The 17610-nt window shown below is 39.9% G+C and overlaps 1 non-coding gene across 1 annotated transcript; it reads right to left on the bottom strand.

Moving 5' to 3' along the window:
• Nucleotides 1–9875: 9875 nt before the first annotated feature.
• On the bottom strand, nt 9876–9982 carry LOC141616181 (small nucleolar RNA R71). Its single transcript, XR_012530543.1, has one exon. It is a non-coding gene; the product is annotated as a small nucleolar RNA R71 (small nucleolar RNA).
• Between the last annotated feature and the right edge of the window lie 7628 nt (nt 9983–17610).

Below are 17610 nucleotides of genomic sequence, written 5' to 3'. Positions count from 1 at the left end.
CTGCTACTTAAGGATGCCCCTTTTGTTTTTACTGATGAGTGTCTTTCTGCTTTTAACAGGTTAAAGCAGGCTTTAGTCTCTGCGCCGATCATACAGCCTCCCGACTGGGACTTGCCGTTTGAGATAATGTGTGATGCCAGTGATTATGCACTAGGAGCGGTGCTGGGCTAAAGGAAAGACAAAGCTTTGAACGCGATCTACTATGCGAGCCGAACTCTGGATGAGGCTCAAGTGAAGTACACTACCACTGAAAAAGAGCTGCTAGCTGTAGTTTATGCCTTAGAGAAGTTTCGTTCTTATTTAGTTGGGTCAGAAGTTACTGTTTTTACTGACCATGCAGCTTTGAGACATCTTCTTGCTAAGAAGGAGGCTAAACCACGGCTATTGAGATGGATACTCCTTCTTCAGGAGTTTGATTTGCAGATCAAGGATAAGAAAGGAGCTGATAACGTTGTAGCTGATCACTTGTCGCGGCTGATGCGACGAGAAGGGGAAGATTCTTTACCTATTGATGACTCTTTCCCTGACGATACTTTAATTGCTCTTATATCGTCTATTGTTGACCAAGAACCTTGGTATGCAGATATAGCTAACTTCGTTGTCAGTGGCAAGCTGCCGCCTAACCTTTCTCATCAGCAGAGGAAGCATTTCTTATATAACGCTAAGCAGTATTTCTGGGATGATCCTTATTTGTTTAAGGAATGTGCAGACGGTCTCTACAGACGGTGTATTCCGCAGTGGGAGGTCAAAGTAGTCCTGGAAGGCTGTCACTCCTCTTCCTATGGTGGTCACCACGGTCCATCGCGTACCGTGGCTAAGGTACTTCAGTCTGGTTTTTTCTGGCCCTCTTTGTTTGCTGATGCTAAGTCTTTTGTTTCAGCTTGTGATGCTTGCCAACGATCAGGGAACATTTCAAAGAGACATGAGATGCCACAAAACGACATCTTTGAGGTTGAGGTTTTCGATGTCTGGGGCATTGACTTCCAAGGACCGTTCCCGTCTAGTAAAGGTAACAGGTACATCTTAGTGGCTGTAGATTATGTGTCCAAATAGGTTGAGGCAATTGCTTCACCCCATTGTGATGCCAAGACCATGATAAAAATGTTCAAAAAGGTCATATTTCCCCAATTTGGTGTCCCTAGGGTCGTCATTAGTGATGGGGAGATGCACTTTAAGGAAAAGAAACTAACTTCTATCCTGTCTAAAGTTGGTGTCCAACACCGACGAGGTTTGGGGTATCATCCCCAAACTAGTGGCCAGGTTGAGGTCTCTAACCGCGAGTTGAAAGAGATCTTGTCTAAGGTAGTTTCTAAATCACGGAAGGATTGGAATCTTAAGCTAGAGGACACATTATGGGCTTACAGAACTGCCTTTAAGACACCAATTGGTGCATCACCTTATAGGTTAGTTTATGGGAAATCATGTCACTTACCTGTTGAACTGGAATGTAAGGCTTGGTGGGCAATTCGTGAGCTTAACTTTGATTCTAAGTTGTGTGGTCAGAATCGTCTTTTGCATCTAGATGAGTTGGAAGAATTTAGGCTTAATGCCTATGATAGCTCGCGCATTTACAAAGAAAAGACGAAGAGATGGCATGACAAGAGAATTCTACCTAGGGAGTTCCACGTTGGGCAAAAGGTCTTTCTTTGTTTAATGCCCGATTGAGATTGTTTCCTGGCAAGCTGAAGTCCAGGTGGAGTGGTCCTTATACGATGACAGCTGTTACCAAATTTGGATCCGTGGAGCTCGAAAATTCCGAAGGTCATAGGTTCAAGGTGAATGGCCAATATGTGAAGCATTACCACGAGGCGAATGAAGCAGACAATCGTGTTGAAGTCTTGCACTTTGACGAGCTAGACGCGCCAGTTAATTGATGCCAGAAAGGTCGTGCAGGACCTCATAAACCAGCGCTCTCCGGGAGGCAGCCCGGACTGTTTTATTGAACTTTTGTTGAACTTTTTATTTTTCATTAGCTTTTCGTTGAACTTTAGACGCTGTTTTAAGAACTTTTTATGCTTCCCTTGCTTTGAAATGCGTGTTTTGTAGGTTACTTCACTCGATCGAGTAGTTTTCTACTCGATCGAGCGCTTTTTGGGATATTTTTCACTCGATCGAGTGATATTTGTCCTCGATCGACCAAAGCCAAAACCACATTTACTCGATCGAGTAGTTTTCTACTCGATCGAGTCCTTCCATTTACCAGTTCACTCGATCAAACAGTTCCAAGTTACCCGATCGAGTGTTTCGTCTTCCAGCAGCTATTTTACGTCTATGGAGCTACTGCTTGACTTTCTTTGACCTCCCATGTTCATGGTCGGTTTGGGGAGGTCCCTCCTTATGACATTTTGTAAGTTTTCCGACTCCACTTCTCCTTTTCTCTTTAGTTTGCATTTCTTTCCCTATTTTTGGTACAATGAGGGCATTGTACGGTTTGGTTTGGGGAGGTATGCATCCATATCTGTGTCTGTCTGCATGTTTTCTTGCATTTTCGCTTGCACGTTTAATTATTTTCGCATGCATTGTTGTCTTATTTAATTCAAAAAAATCATAAAAATTTAAAAAAAAAACAATTTCACGTTTAATTTGAGTCGGAACGTTTGAACTTTGACACTACATTGAACCCTTACTTTTGCCTTGCATACTCTTGACATTTAGTTGGCATGATTATGTGCATGATCTACGAGTTTTTGTTTCTCTCTTATCTGAACGAATAGACTTGATTCATCATATTGGCAAGCTATACTACATTCTGAGGTTAGAGCTTTATAAACTGGTGACATTCATGACCGGTTTCATTTAGGATGTGAGTAGTACTCTCTTTAAGGCATGTAACATCAATTTGCATAAGCATGAGTATAGTCTTTTTAATACCTGTATGCATTCGGTCTGTGGATGGTGACGCATGTTAGGAGAGGCAGTTCCCTTTATTTCATTCTACCCATGAGCCCCACATAGCCAAATTGCCTTTTTGCCCTATCAACCACTTTCTATAATACTTCCTACCCTAGCCGAGCTAGTGACGAGTAGTTGTTGGAATGTTTTATTGCAATTTGGTTATTCTATCTGATTTCAGAAGATGGTGGAAGAACTGAAGGGAATGAAAGAAAAAGAATTGTTGAAAAACAAATGGAGCGAAAAAGAAAAAAAAGAGAATGAAAAAAAAAAATGAAATAAGAAAGGAAGAAAAAGAAAGAAAAATCATATGGATAAGAAAAAATTGTATAATGATTTTCACTCCCATGTTCTATCTATACTTTATGGGGAGTTGACAAGTATTGGTGTTTAGTGAGTTTAGTGCATGGAATTTGCACTGTTTTATTTTGTTATACTGAGTATGAAGATGGGATGCAGTTATATTTGGATTCGTCGTTTCTAGCCTGGCTATTAACCCCACATATCCAAATTCATTTTAGCCCCTTCTTACCCATTACCTCACTTACCCAAATGTAAGTCCTCGGCATGTGTCTTGGTCACTAGTATGGTTGGAATGCATATGTATGGTTGTAGAGACTTTATTCATGTTAACTGCATGCATGTTCTTATAGGTCGAGTTAGGTGAGTGTCTTTACTTCTGTCTATCTTTCACATATATACTCACCGTATGCCTAATTTTGAGTGACGAGCGACCCGTGAGAGTCCGATATCTTTTGAATCTTGCAAGGTCGACGGTTCAGTAAGTTTGAAACATTGATTCAACTCGTTTGCACTTTTCTTTTGCCACTTTGTCAGCTGATGCATTAAATTGGTTTTAGTGGGTGATTTGTAGCTGATGCATTGGTCCCGTTCCACTGTTCCCTCTTAGTTGCATTCATATTTGCTTGGGGACAAGCAAAGGTTTGGTTTGGGGAGATTTGATGCGTGTCTTTTATATAAGGTTTTTACCTCATTTTTACACGCATTTCTGTACTTTTTATGTAGCATCTAGCTACAAATACCCCCGAATATTGTACTTTGGTTCGTTTTATGTAATTTGCAGGAACTGACCAAAGAGAAGCTAAATCGAGCCTTAATCCGTCCCATTTGCATGCATTTATGGAGAGTGAGGAGCCGGAGCTTGGAAATCTAATATTTGGAAGACGCGTGAGCTGGATTCGGGAAGTATTTCAAGGTTTAACGTGCTTAAATAGCTCGATCGAGTGATTTCTTGCTCGATCGAATGCTTTTTATGCTCCAAGTTGCTCGATCGAGCAATCCAAGTTGATACAAGATAAGACATTGCGAGAAGTACTCGATCGAGTGGTTTAATTCCACTCGATCGAGAGGTTTTGTGCTCAGTTGCTCGATCGAGTGGTTTAATTCCACTCGATCGAGTGGTTTGTCCTGCTATTGTTTATTTTCCGCCTAATTTCGAATGGGCTTTTGTAACTAGTCCATAGATTAGGTTTAGAGTGGATTATTCATATAAGACTAGAGGAGTGAACGACGTAACTCCTCTCTCTCCCTTCTGTTCAACATTCTGGATTCCATTCATACATTTTTTACTCTATACTTTGCTACTCGGAATTGAATTACGATCGGTATTATCATTCTTCTTTAATCTTTTAATTACAATTATTATTGTTATTGTGTTGTTGTTCTTCCTTATTACTTCATCTTTACCTTATTCATTCCTTATTAGTTTATTATCATGTTTAGTTCCAATTATTCATTGGTTGTTATTGTTAATTCGATGATAATGAGTAGCTAACTTCCTTCTGCTAAGGCTATAGGGGATCCATAATTATGAGGGAATAGTAATCGATTTATTGGGTTAATGCTGGTATAATCTTCGTTGTTAATTGCTACATTTATCTGTATCTGTTTAATTGAGTCGACGCAATTAGACATTTATATCTTAGTGGCCCTTGATCTGGACCAAAAGGTTGGAAAAGTGAGACTAGTAGCGAACAATAGGGTATTGCAGTTAGGGCGAAAGCTAAGCTGTTTACGCTTTAGGGCGAATTGAGACCGAAAGGAGATATTCACTGCCCCTTGGACCGTATTGCATTGACCCGAGACTTAGATTACTTGACCGAATGATTATGGTGAACCATCTGTCTTAGCTGTTTTTCTCTCCTTGGTTGATCTTTATTCTCTTATTTTCTCTTCCTTACCTTCTTATTAGTTTAGAACTTCACGATTAAAAACCCCCCAATTTGGTTACCTTGACGAACTTAGATTAAGCTGACAATTTCCTACCTCTCTGTGGATTCGACCCGACTTCCCTAGCTATATTAGTTAGAGCCAGTTGGTATTTTTGACAGGTACGCGATAGCCGTGTCAGGTGACATCCCCTCTATCACAGATGTGGCTCATTGCCTGGATATTTTTGACTCTCTATCTGGTCTTCAGGCTAACCCTACTAAATCTAGTCTGTATTTTGGTGAGGTGCATCATGATCTAAGGGCTACAATCTTGGAGGCGCTACTGGTTTTTGTGAAGGAGATTTCCTTTTCCGTTATTTGGGTTTGCCTTTGTTTGATGTCAGGATCACTAATGCTATGTATCACCCTCTACTGGACAGAATTATGGAGAAAATAGCCCATTGGTCTAATCACTTCCTAAGCTATGCTGGTAAAGCTCTTCTGATTAACTCTGGTATTTTTGGGATGCAGAATTTCTGGGGGGCTAGTGTGCTACTGCTAAGGGGGTAATTAAAAAGATCAATAAGTTTTGTAAGGACTTTCTTTGGGGAATTAAAGATGGCAATATGAGGGATGTGTTTATGAGCTGGAAAGCTCTCAGTAATCCTAAAAAAGAGGGTGGAATTGGCATTAAGGAAGTTCTCAGTTGGAATTGTGGACAAATGATGAAATAGATTTGGAAACTTCTCTATAGACCCAATAACATTTTCACCATTTGGATTAACAGGTACATACTCAAGGGAGATGATTTCTGGTAGACTTCAACCAGCATCAGACACTCTTGGTACTAGAACAATGTGGTAAGGATGAAGGATCTCATTGTGTCAAAGGCTGGCTCTCGTGGTTTAGCTATGGCCTGGCTCCGGACATGCTCTCTGTACAGCTCTTTTAATGCAGGTCAGATGTATCATCTCATCAGACAGGGTGTTGAGTTAGTCCCTTGGTTTTCTCTTGTTCATGATAAAGCCTGCTTACCCAAGCAGTCCTTCCTGGGCATATGATCGTGAGCGTGTTGTTGTACGCCCAACCAAACACATTTATATTCTCAACAAACAACTAGTTAGTGGTAAGTCAAGGTCGATCCATGGGACGGTGTGCTTTGGGTTCTAAGTCTATCTATCTCAATTTATGCTAGTGTCACAGTTGATTGGGTTTGTAGTTTTGTTCTAAACTAAGCAAGCAATAAAGTAAAGCAAGCAATAAAAGGAAGAGTGTAAACAAATGATTAAAAATGCTAGGATATCATGGGTTCATAAGGGATTCATGAGAGTTGATCATACAAACATGTTCACAAGGTTGCAAGCAATTAATGTTTTAGAGGAACCGAGTTGGTTTATATCTTACGGTTCTTAGGAAGAGTTGGGTCCCAGAGTCGAATCGATTAGATTGTACACCACCTACAAGTCGACTTACTATCCTCCTAATCACTTCTATGCATGGTCTAACAAGACTCGAGTTGGTTTATATCTTACAAGTCAAATTGAATAGATAAGAGATGATTGTAAATGCAAGGATTCATAGACTTAGCATTTCATCAAACATAACATGTGCATAGGTTGACTATACAACAAACGAGCAATTTGAATATGAAAACATATTAGATTAAGCATGATAGATTCCCATGTTTGTTTCCCTTAATTACCCACTAATCCTAGTCAAAGAACTACTCACTTATTATCATGATAAACATGTCACTAATGGTGTCAATCATCATAACAAGTGTAAACATGATAAGTAAGTGAAGAAGTAAACAATAAAGAGTAAAGAGTAAAGGAATTATACCAAACTTGGGATGATCCAAATAACAAACCAAAGAATAAAAGAAGAGAACTTGATTGATTGATGAAGAGTTGTCAATTCTCCAATAATAACCCAATAATCTTCAATTACCCAAAAGTAATAAACTTGAACAATAATTAAGGAAAGATTAGTGTGTAATTTGTGGAAAGATTAAAGAGTAATCTAATCTAATCTACTCCTAATCTAATCTAAAAGGATTTTCTAATGTGGAAGCCCCCGTTATTGATTACTACAAATGAGGTATATATAGTAGAGCATCATTAGGTTAAATAGGGCTAAATTAGTAATTAATAATTCTAAGTTCTAAGTAGGGAAATGCAAGTATCCTCGAGGAGATGAGCATATTGTTGAAGTTGCCACGGTCCGTTCGTGCAAAAGGGGAAGACGCTCGGATTCTAGGCAGTGGAGACGAGCGGATCAAACGTCGGGACGCTCGGATTGCTTGAGGAGGCGACGAGCGTCTTGGCGCTAGGACGCTCGGACTGTTCTTCAGAGTGCTTTAGCTTCTTCCTCTCGCATACTTCTTATTCTTTCATTGTTGATATAAGTTCTTGCCTTTCCTTCCATATTCGTTCACCCAATATCATCAATAACCTTCCAAATAAGCACGAGAGACGGGAATTTACGCCTAATTGTCTTCTTTCCTACAAAACAAACATAATGCAATAGGAAAGCAAAATTGAAGGCATTTGACGGATAAAATGGCTATGGAATGCTATAGTAATTGATGCGTGTCTTAAATATGATGTTTTACACCCCATTTTACACGCTTTTCAGAGCTCATTTGTGTAGTTTATGCTACTATTCTCGCTATTTCCGTCTACTTTCGTGTTTTTGTACATTATTGCAGAAATGTGAAGAATCTAGCGGGAATCAAGCTAAATCCGTCCCCGAGTACCTTGCATTGCATTTGACGTGAAGTATTTACTCAAGGAACGAACTTGGTGCGCATTTCGAGGCCTGAAAGATAATTTTATGAAGAATTAGAAGCCAAGTACCAGCTACTTCAGTCGATCGACTGCCTCTTCTGGTCGATCGACCAGAGCGCGACTTACAGAAGCTACTGTTCAGTGCAGACTAGTCAATCGACTGCCTTGCATGTTCGATCGACCATCATACGAGCTGACGCGCAAATTAAGAAATAGAACGAGAATTCCAAAGCCCATTGTATATTAGGTTTAGGAATAAGTGTTACGTTATATTCTTATATAACGTAACCTGACATTATCAAGTATTCATTCAGTTTTTATCATCAAATTCATTAGGGTTCATACATTAGCTGAGAATATTTTTTCGTCAATAAAAGTTTATTTTCCGTATCCGGCTTTGATATTTCCTTCCTGTTTCGTACGGTATTTCTCTGTTCTTATATTCAGTTTTATTGCTTTTATTTCGTTCATAGTATAGAATTGCTAGAATAGTTTCCCGGAAGCCAAATTATCGTTTTATGTTAATTGTTCATTTAATTAATTTAAGTATGAATTCGAATGTTTTAATTGTTAAGTTTATTGCTGTCATTATTTCTAGTATGAGTAGCTAAATACCTTGTGCTAGGATGTAGGGAATCTGTAAAAGTAGGCGGCGTAGAATAGTGACCCGAAATCGCGCCATGGTCGACCGACTGGGTTCTCTGGTCGACCGACTGGCCACGTGAGATTTGCTTCGTTTTAATTAATTTAATTGCTATATTTGACGAATCGAGTGCACGCGACTAGTTGAATGTTTAGGAATTGACCGACCCAATAAAGATCGAAAGATAGGGAAGGGAGATAGTCTATCTAATTAAGACGACTAGATTAATGAGATCGAAAGATGAGTTAATTTAGCCTTTTAAATCACTTTTCAGGACGAAAGTTAGCATTAGTGATATTAGGGACCTGTAGCGAGATCGAAAGATGCTACCTGTTAAGAATGGACCGAGAGGACTTCTTATGTTCCCGTCTCACGTGTTTGTTTTAGACCTACCTAGTATACTGCCGCCGAAAATATAGTGAACCGACCATCTTAGCACCCTTTTAATATTTGATTTCATCTGCTAGCTTAGTTTACTTTTCATTTATTGCTTTAGTTATAGATCAACTCAAACAACCCCCCCCCCCCACTTGTTACTTTAAGACTAAAATCAGACAACTAATAATTGCATTCGCCTCTCTGTGGTTCGACCCTGCTACCGCTATCTATAGTTGTAGTTGGAATTATAAATATTATTTTTGGTGCATACAACGACAGGCATCAAATTTTGGCGCCGTTGCCGGGGAGGCAATTGTTTAAAATTTTTAGTTGTTTCTATTTTTAGTCTTTTTCTTAGTTTAAGGGACATCTGTTCCTTAAACTATTCTCATATTCTACTTGTAGTTTCTTCTTATGCGCAGGTCACAGGGTGGTGAATTACTACCGTTCAATCCTGAGATTGAGAAGACTTTACGTGAGTTGAGACGATCATCTAGAGTATTGCCGACAGAGAAAGAGCTGAGTACTCTGTCTAGTTACTACGAGAACGAGCTATTCGAGGAGGATCCACCTTCGTCACCTATTTATACTTCTTCAGCAGAGACTGTCACATCTCCAGACATGGCTGAAGAAGCGAGTATAGCCAGTCACTCTGAGCCGACAGCTGAGAATCTCTATAAGGGATTCGCATTACCAGGGACGGATAGAAAATTTGAGCCGAAACCGTCTTATATCAACTTGGTTGAGAGAAACCAATTCGGGGGAGCTGCAAATGAAGATGCAGCCAAACATATGGAGACATTCATTGATTATTGCTGTTCCATACCCCCACCGACCGGTGTGACCCAGGAACAGGTGAAGGAGACTATGTTCATATTCTCTCTTCGTGATGCTGCAAGGGAGTGGTACCGAGACCTGGATCGAGCTGCTAACGGGATCACTGATTGGAAGTCATTGGCCCTGACATTCTACAAGAAATATTTCTCTGCCTCGAAGACAAATGCCATTAGAGCTCAGATCACGAGCTTTAAACAGGGTCCTGATGAGAATTTTCATGAGGCGTGGGTCCGTTTCAAGAAGCTGGTGCGAACTATTCCGCACCATGTGTTTGAGAAATGGAGTCTATGCAATCAATTTTATAATGGGCTCTATGACTATCAGAGGGCTATCCTGGATGCGGCAGCTAATGGTAGATTCCAGGAGAATGTGGGAGAGACTAAGGGGTGGAAAATTATTGATGATTTGGCCACCCATAAAGCTGAGTATGGAAATTCCAGGGGAAATCAAAGGAGGAGTCTTTGAATCCCCTTCGTAGCCGCATTAGAGGCTCTTACGGCGAGATTTGATAAGTACGAGTTGGGAGGAGCTTCAAAAGGAGGAATCTATCATGTGAATGCTGTTTCAGACGGTCCTTTCGTCTGCAAAAGATGTGGAGGAGAAGGACATGTTTTTGACATAACTGCAAAGATTTCCTATGAGTCTTGTGCTGCTTTTCAACATTATAGGCAGACAAACACTTATTTTGAGCCGAATGTCCATCCGAACTTGAGGTGGAGTAGCCAAAATGTCTTAAATCCGACTCCACCTCCACAGCAGCAGCAGCAGCAGAATTATGTGCCCCCTCATAAGCAAGAAGAATGACCATATCAAAAGCCTCCGTATGTCCCTCAGCAGCAGCAGCAGTCCCATGGCTCCGATTTTGCCGAGTTGAAAAATTTGTTGCTGAAATAGTCTCAAGCTAGAGAGGCCGGGATAAAATTTTTGGAGAGCCAGATCGCTCAATTAGCTAGCAAGAGTGCAACTCGAGCTCCGGGGAATTTACCATCACAGACTGATCAAAAGGAGACCCTTAATACAATTACTTTGAGGAGTGGGTCTACCCTTGATGGGCCCGCTATGGTCGAGGACGTCACTGAAAAAGATGAGGCGGAACCAAGTAAGAAGAAGGCCGTAACGAATAATAGCAAGAAAAATACGAGCAGCAGGTATGTCAGTCGATCGACTGACATACCCAGTCGATCGACCAATCCGCGAAGTGACACAGCTACTGTTCTTGTAGAAGTCAGTCGATCGACTGACATGCATGGTCGATCGACTGACAACGCTGCTGATGATGAGTCTTTTCGTCCTCCAATGCCAAATAACTTGAGGGACCACTTGTTTCGAGGTACGACTACTCCGAAAATATTGCGGCAAGACCCAAATGCTGATGGGTCAGTCCCGGTTCCAAAGTATGACCCGATAACGATTAATGGTTCATTTTTGAGACGGTCTGAAGAATGGTCAAGCTACAACAAGGAGAAGGTAGTGGATTTTCAGCCTAAATCCACTGACGCCGGTGTGAGAGACCTAGAGGAGAGGCCTAAGTTACTTCTTACAGCCTCTTATCCGGAGAGATTGGTGCCGACAAAGGAACAGGTATCGCTTAACAAATTTGAAAATGTTATTCGTAGCTTGAATGTACAACTTCCTTTTCTTGAGTTAGTTAATCAAGTGCCTGCTTACATGAAATTTATGAAGCAACTTTTATCTAAAAAGAAGTCACTTGAAACTGTGCAATCTGTCGCACTAACTGAGGAGTCATGTTCTTATTTGACCCATACTGCACCACACAAACTAGAAGACCCAGGTAGTTTTTCAGTCCCATGTAATATTGGAACCTATTGAGAAGGCATTATGTGACCTAGGAGCCAGTATTAGTGTCATGCCTTTGAGTCTTGCTAGAAAGTTGAAATTGACTAGGTTTGCAGTAACCAACATGACAGTACAGATGGTTGATCGATCTGCGGTCCAGCCTATAGGAGTCCTAGAGGACATTCCCGTGCAAATAGGAAAGTTCTTCTTCCCTGTTGACTTCGTTGTACTAGATATGCCCGAGGATGCTCACATTTCTATCATTTTGGGTAGACCATTTCTGCACACTGCTGGTGCAGTTATAGATGTTGGCTCAGGGACTTTGACCTTCAAAGTAGGGAAACATTCCATTGTCTTTGCCCAGACAGCTAAGAAGAAAGATCCTATGTGGCCAGTTACTTGTAATACGGTTTCTGAAAAGAAATCCTATTTTGTGCTTTCTGACATGCCTACTTCTATGCCTATTCTTGTTGTAACACCTCTGCCCCAGATTGGGAGCAAATTGGAGGAAGATTCTTCTGTTTTGGATATTGCAGGAGCTGGTTTGGGGAAGGAAGAGCCGCATGTTGCTCCAGCTGTGAAGGAGCCAATCGTTCAAAGAGGCGGCTTAGGATGTCTTAGCTATGGCACAGATGAGGAGCCTGATGAGGAGCCAGTTAAAGTGACGGAGTCCGACTTGGATTTTGATGAGCCAGAAGAGGTCATTGATTGGGGAGATGCTAAAGCTGTTGATCCATTGAGTTCTGCGGATGTTGGAGTTGAGAAGAGTGCAGCTGAGATGATGAGCACAGTAGAGGCTACCTCTTGTAGCCAGGAGCCGAGCAAGTGGGCCATTCCGTGGCCGTTCTTGGTCAACTATTAGTTGATCAAACGCGCTATAGAACATTTTATTGCTTTCGTTAAACTCTTTTTATTGCTTTTGTGTGCGCGAGACTTCGCATTTTAATAAGTTTGCTTAGGATTTTAAATACTTTAGACTGTTACTTTGGGTTTTGCGCAGTTTTGGGTGCGTTATTATGTGTATTTGCAGGTTTATAGACCATATTGGCTTGATTTATTGAGCTAATTCGAAGAAAATCAGAACTTACAACAGGTTTTTCAGTCGATCGACTGGCCAGTATGGTCGATCGACTGCGCTGCGAATTCCAGGAGCTTCTGTTCCTGTTCACTCTGGTCGATCGACTGGGTGATGTGGTCGATCGACCATTGCCCGCTGCTGTACCTGTTCACGACCATTCCCCTGTTGTGTTTGGTCGATTTGCAGAATTTAGGGAGTCTTTTCTTCACTTTATTTTCCATCTCATTTATGTTTTCTTCCTTTTCTTTATTTTACACATAATGTTGCGTTTAATAAATTGTTTTCTCGGAATTACGCGTGGTATTTTCTGTCTTTTCAGGTACCTATGGTAGCACTGCTGGCTACTAAAACCTCCTAGCTCACGCTGGTTTGGGGAGGTTTCCTTTTGCTGCGCTTAAAGTCTTGTGAGTTTCCGAGCTTCATTTCATGTCCTTTTAGTTAATATCGCAAATTCCCGTTTTCCTTTTATTTCATTATATGATTTTGCACAATGAGGACATTGTGTGATTTGGTTTGGGGAAGGGTTTTGCATTGCATTCACATGTTTTATTGCATTTCTGTTTCACGTTTATTGCATTTCAGTTCACATTTGTTTATTTCATTTCCTATATATATATTACAAAATTCAAAAAAAATTGAAAAATTTCAAAATTTCCAAAAAATGCACGTTTATTTTAGCATGTAGGTCGAGTCGGAACGGTAGTATTTCAATGATGACATTGCATTTTCATCTGTTTATGCCTGAGCCGTGCTTAATTGACATGTTATTATTAAAATCATATATGCATAGTCTACGAGTTTTCGTTAAATTATTTGCTGAACTTGAAACTTGACTTAGATTTTTGGCAAATTACTTATATATTCTGAGTTTTAGAGCCTATAACTAGTGACATTCATGACCGGTTTATCTAGGATTGTGAGTAGTACTCCTTATGAGACATGTTACATAAATATGCATAAATATGAACTTAATCTGCTTAATACCTGTATGCATTCGGTTTGTGGTTTGTTGACACATGTGGAAGAGGTATCCTTTATTCGTTTTGCCCATAAGCCCCACACTGCCAGAAATAGCCTTTTTGTCCCGTTAACTACATCCTACACTTAGCCTGCCCTTGTCAAGCTAGTAGTTCATGTTCTTGGGATTGTTACTTTGTTTTTGGCCGCTAATGCTGATTTTGAGATAATGTTGAGAAGATGAAAAAGGAAGAAAAGAAAGAAAAAAATAGAAAGGAAAAGAAAAAAAAAGACGCGTGATGTACTGTAGAGGGCGGTCGATCGACTGCCAATCTTGGTCGATCGACTGAAACCCGAGGAAAGAGAAAAATCAAAATCACGTGGTTGGAGTTTTGATCAGTTGGTGATTTTATTCCCATGCTTTATTATCATCATTTGGGGAATTACAATTGCATCGGAGATTGTGAGATTTGTGCTTGCTATTAGCACCGTGTCGATTGAAATTTTGAGCAAGAAGTTGGATGTTGTTATTAATTTGGTTCCCTTAGTTACTAGCTTGGCTTTTAACTCTGTTTTTATCCAAATTTGTCTTAGCCTCTTCTTACCCATTACCTCACATATCCATATTTACCTCGGCATGTGTCATGGTCATTTGATTGGTTGGAATGCATATGTACGGTTGTAGAGATTATTTTCATGTTAGTTTGCAGGCATGTTCTTATAGGTCGTAGTTAGGTGAGTGTCACTACAAAATGAATTCTTTCTGTTCTTTACATTATTCACCTGTATTTATTGAGTGATATGAGCGACCCGTGAGAGTCCATAATGATAAGTCTCTACAGTTGACGGTTCAGCAGTTTTTAACGACTTCATAACTCGTTTGCATGATTCACATTGCTAATTGATTGTTAGTTGTTGCACTAAATTGGTTTAGGCTATTCGGTTTGCATTTCGCTCTGAGATTGAAATCGTTCCATTAGGTTTTAGGATCGAGTCTTGTTCTTGCTTGGGGACAAGCAAGGGTTTGGTTTGGGGAAGTTTGATGCATGTCTTAAATAAGATGTTTTACACCCCATTTTACACGCATTTCAGAGCTCATTTGTGTAGTTTATGCTACTATTCTCCCTATTTCCGTCTACTTTCGTGTTTTTGTACATTATTGCAGAAATGTGAAGAATCCAGCGGGAATCAAGCTAAATCCGTCCCCGAGTACCTTGCATTGCATTTGACGTGAAGTATTTACTCAAGGAACGAACTTGATGCGCATTTCGAGGCCTGAAAGATGATTTTATGAAGAATTAGAAGCCAAGTACCAGCTACTTCAGTCGATCGACTGCCTCTTCTGGTCGATCGACCAGAGCGCGACTTACAGAAGCTACTGTTCAGTGCAGACCAGTCGATCGACTGCCTTGTATGGTCGATCGACCATCATACGAGCTGACGCGCAAATTAAGAAATAGAACGAGAATTCCAAAGCCCACTGTATATTAGGTTTAGGAATAAGTGTTACGTTATATTCTTATATAACGTAACCTGACATTATCAAGTATTCATTCAGTTTTTATCATCAAATTTATTAGGTTTATACATTAGCTGAGAATATTTTTCCGTCAATAAAAGTTTATTTTCCGTATCCGGCTTTGATCTTTCCTTCCTGTTTCGTACGGTATTTCTCTGTTCTTATATTCAGTTTTATTACTTTTATTTCATTCATAGTATAGCATTGCTAGAATAGTTTCCCGGAAGCCAAATTATCGTTTTATGTTAATTGTTCGTTTAATTAATTTAAGTATGAATTCGAATGTTTTAATTGTTAAGTTTATTGCTGTCATTATTTCTAGTATGAGTAGCTAAATACCTTGTGCTAGGATGTAGGGAATCTGTAGAAGTAGGCGGCGTAGAATAGTGACCCGAAATCGCGCCATGGTCGACCGACTGGGTTCCCTGGTCGATCGAATGGCCACGTGATATTTGCTTCGTTTTAATTAATTTAATTGCTATATTTGACGAATCGAGTGCATGCGACTAGTTGAATGTTTAGGAATTGACCGACCCAATAAAGATCGAAAGATAGGGAAAGGAGATAGCCTACCTAATTAAGACGACTAGATTAATGAGATCGAAAGATGAGTTAATTTAGCCTTTTAAATCACTTTTCAGGACGAAAGTTAGCATTAGTGATATTAGGGACCTGTAGCGAGATCGAAAGATGCTACCTGTTAAGAATGGACCGAGAGGACTTCTTATTTTTCCGTCTCACGTGTTTGTTTTAAACCTACCTAGTTTACTGCCGCCGAAACTATAGTGAACCGACCATCTTAGCACCCTTTTAATATTTGATTTCATCTGCTAGCTTAGTTTACTTTTCATTTATTGCTTTAGTTATAGATCAACTCAAACAACCCCCCCCCCTCACTTGTTACTTCAAGACTAAAATCAGACAACTAATAATTGCATTCGCCTCTTTGTGGTTCGACCCTGCTACCGCTATCTATAGTTGTAGTTGGAATTATAAATATTATTTTTGGTGCATACAATGACAGGCATCAGTAATATGCAAAATAGGCTCAATTAAGGGACTAAATGTGCGCAATTATGAGTCACATCAAATATCCCCAAACCGAACCTTTACTCATCCCGAGTAAAGAGGTGACAAACCTAGGACCCTTATTTAAACTTACCTACTAATATAGCCGATATGAGACAATTAGCGGGTCTCACTCCGCCCCTTAAACTCACGAAAAGACAACCATGAGGCATGATGCCTTCTTGCAAGGCAAGGTGGGTCTTGCCAAAATGGCGACCCATCCAATCATTAAAGCACACAAAATCAAGTAATGGACGCATCTACAAAAGAATAGCCACTTTCCTCATCTAAGTGGCGGAAATTATCTACAAGGGAAACACTCTAAGGGTACACATTCCACCATAGATATGATTTCTTCAAACTACTAAGCCTAGAAGGATACCAATAAATCACCTCCAAATTGTGTCAAGCTAGGGTACTGATACCGTCGTTTAGTACCAAAAATAGATTTATAATTCCAAACTAAAACTATAGCTAGTGATAGTAAGGGTCGAACCACAGAGAGACAAGGTTGATTTTGTTTGCTATTTTTCAGTCTATAAAGTAACGATAAATGGAGGGTTTTGAAATCGATTGATTAACTGCCTAATTGCTAAAATGAATATTCTTAACAAGATAAAAAGAGGATCGGGAATTTCGGTTCACCATGGCAAATAACAGGTCAGTCAAGCAGCAGAGACCTCATGATACGGTCTCAGGGAAAATAAGCTAGTCTTTCGATCAAAGCTCAAATAACCTCACGGTCCAATAATTCCCTAGAATTTATCAAAGTTTTCACTCAAGAGAAATTCTAAATCTAGCGATAAATCAAATTACCAATCTTTCGACCTAGCAAAGAGATCCATCAAAAGATAACAAGACCAATACGGAAGAACTCATGCTACCCAACTATCCTAATTTAATACCATGGCTCACCTTATTCCCAATCAAAGAATTACCTACGCATAATCATGACTACACTAATTGCGAAATTAATAAATAAGAACAAATTCAACATGACGGAATCCAACTAGAACAAAGGAGAGAAATTCAATTACTGAAATTAATTGATGAAACAAGAATTAAATTAACAAGCAAAAATAAGAAAAGGAAGAATTGCATAAAAGGCTTACTAATTGAATATCAAGAACAAAGCATTCGAATCAAAGGTTTCCGTCTCAAGCTAGATCTGAAAACTTAGTTTTTTTCAGAATGAAAAAGCATAACCTAAAAGTTGTTGCGTTCTACTGATAAAAAGATACTCAAAGTTAATTACAAGTTGGGCTTTTAAAAGTCTAACACGGAAAATTAAACATCAGCTCGAAATCAGGTCGATCGACTGGTCTGCACGGTCGATCGACTGAACCTGTGGAACAGTAGCTTCTGTTTGAGCTCCAGTGGTCGATCGACTGAAAGGCTTAGTCGATCGACTGATTATGCTGTGCAGTGGCTCCTTGATGCTTCCAAACAACTCTTCACTCCTTGCACGCATCTCAAGGTGA

Source organism: Silene latifolia, chromosome 11, assembly GCF_048544455.1.
Source record: "Silene latifolia isolate original U9 population chromosome 11, ASM4854445v1, whole genome shotgun sequence".
NCBI lineage: Eukaryota > Viridiplantae > Streptophyta > Magnoliopsida > Caryophyllales > Caryophyllaceae > Silene > Silene latifolia.
The sequence above is the reverse complement of the archived record's forward strand: the minus strand, read 5'-3'. Positions and strand labels throughout refer to the sequence as shown.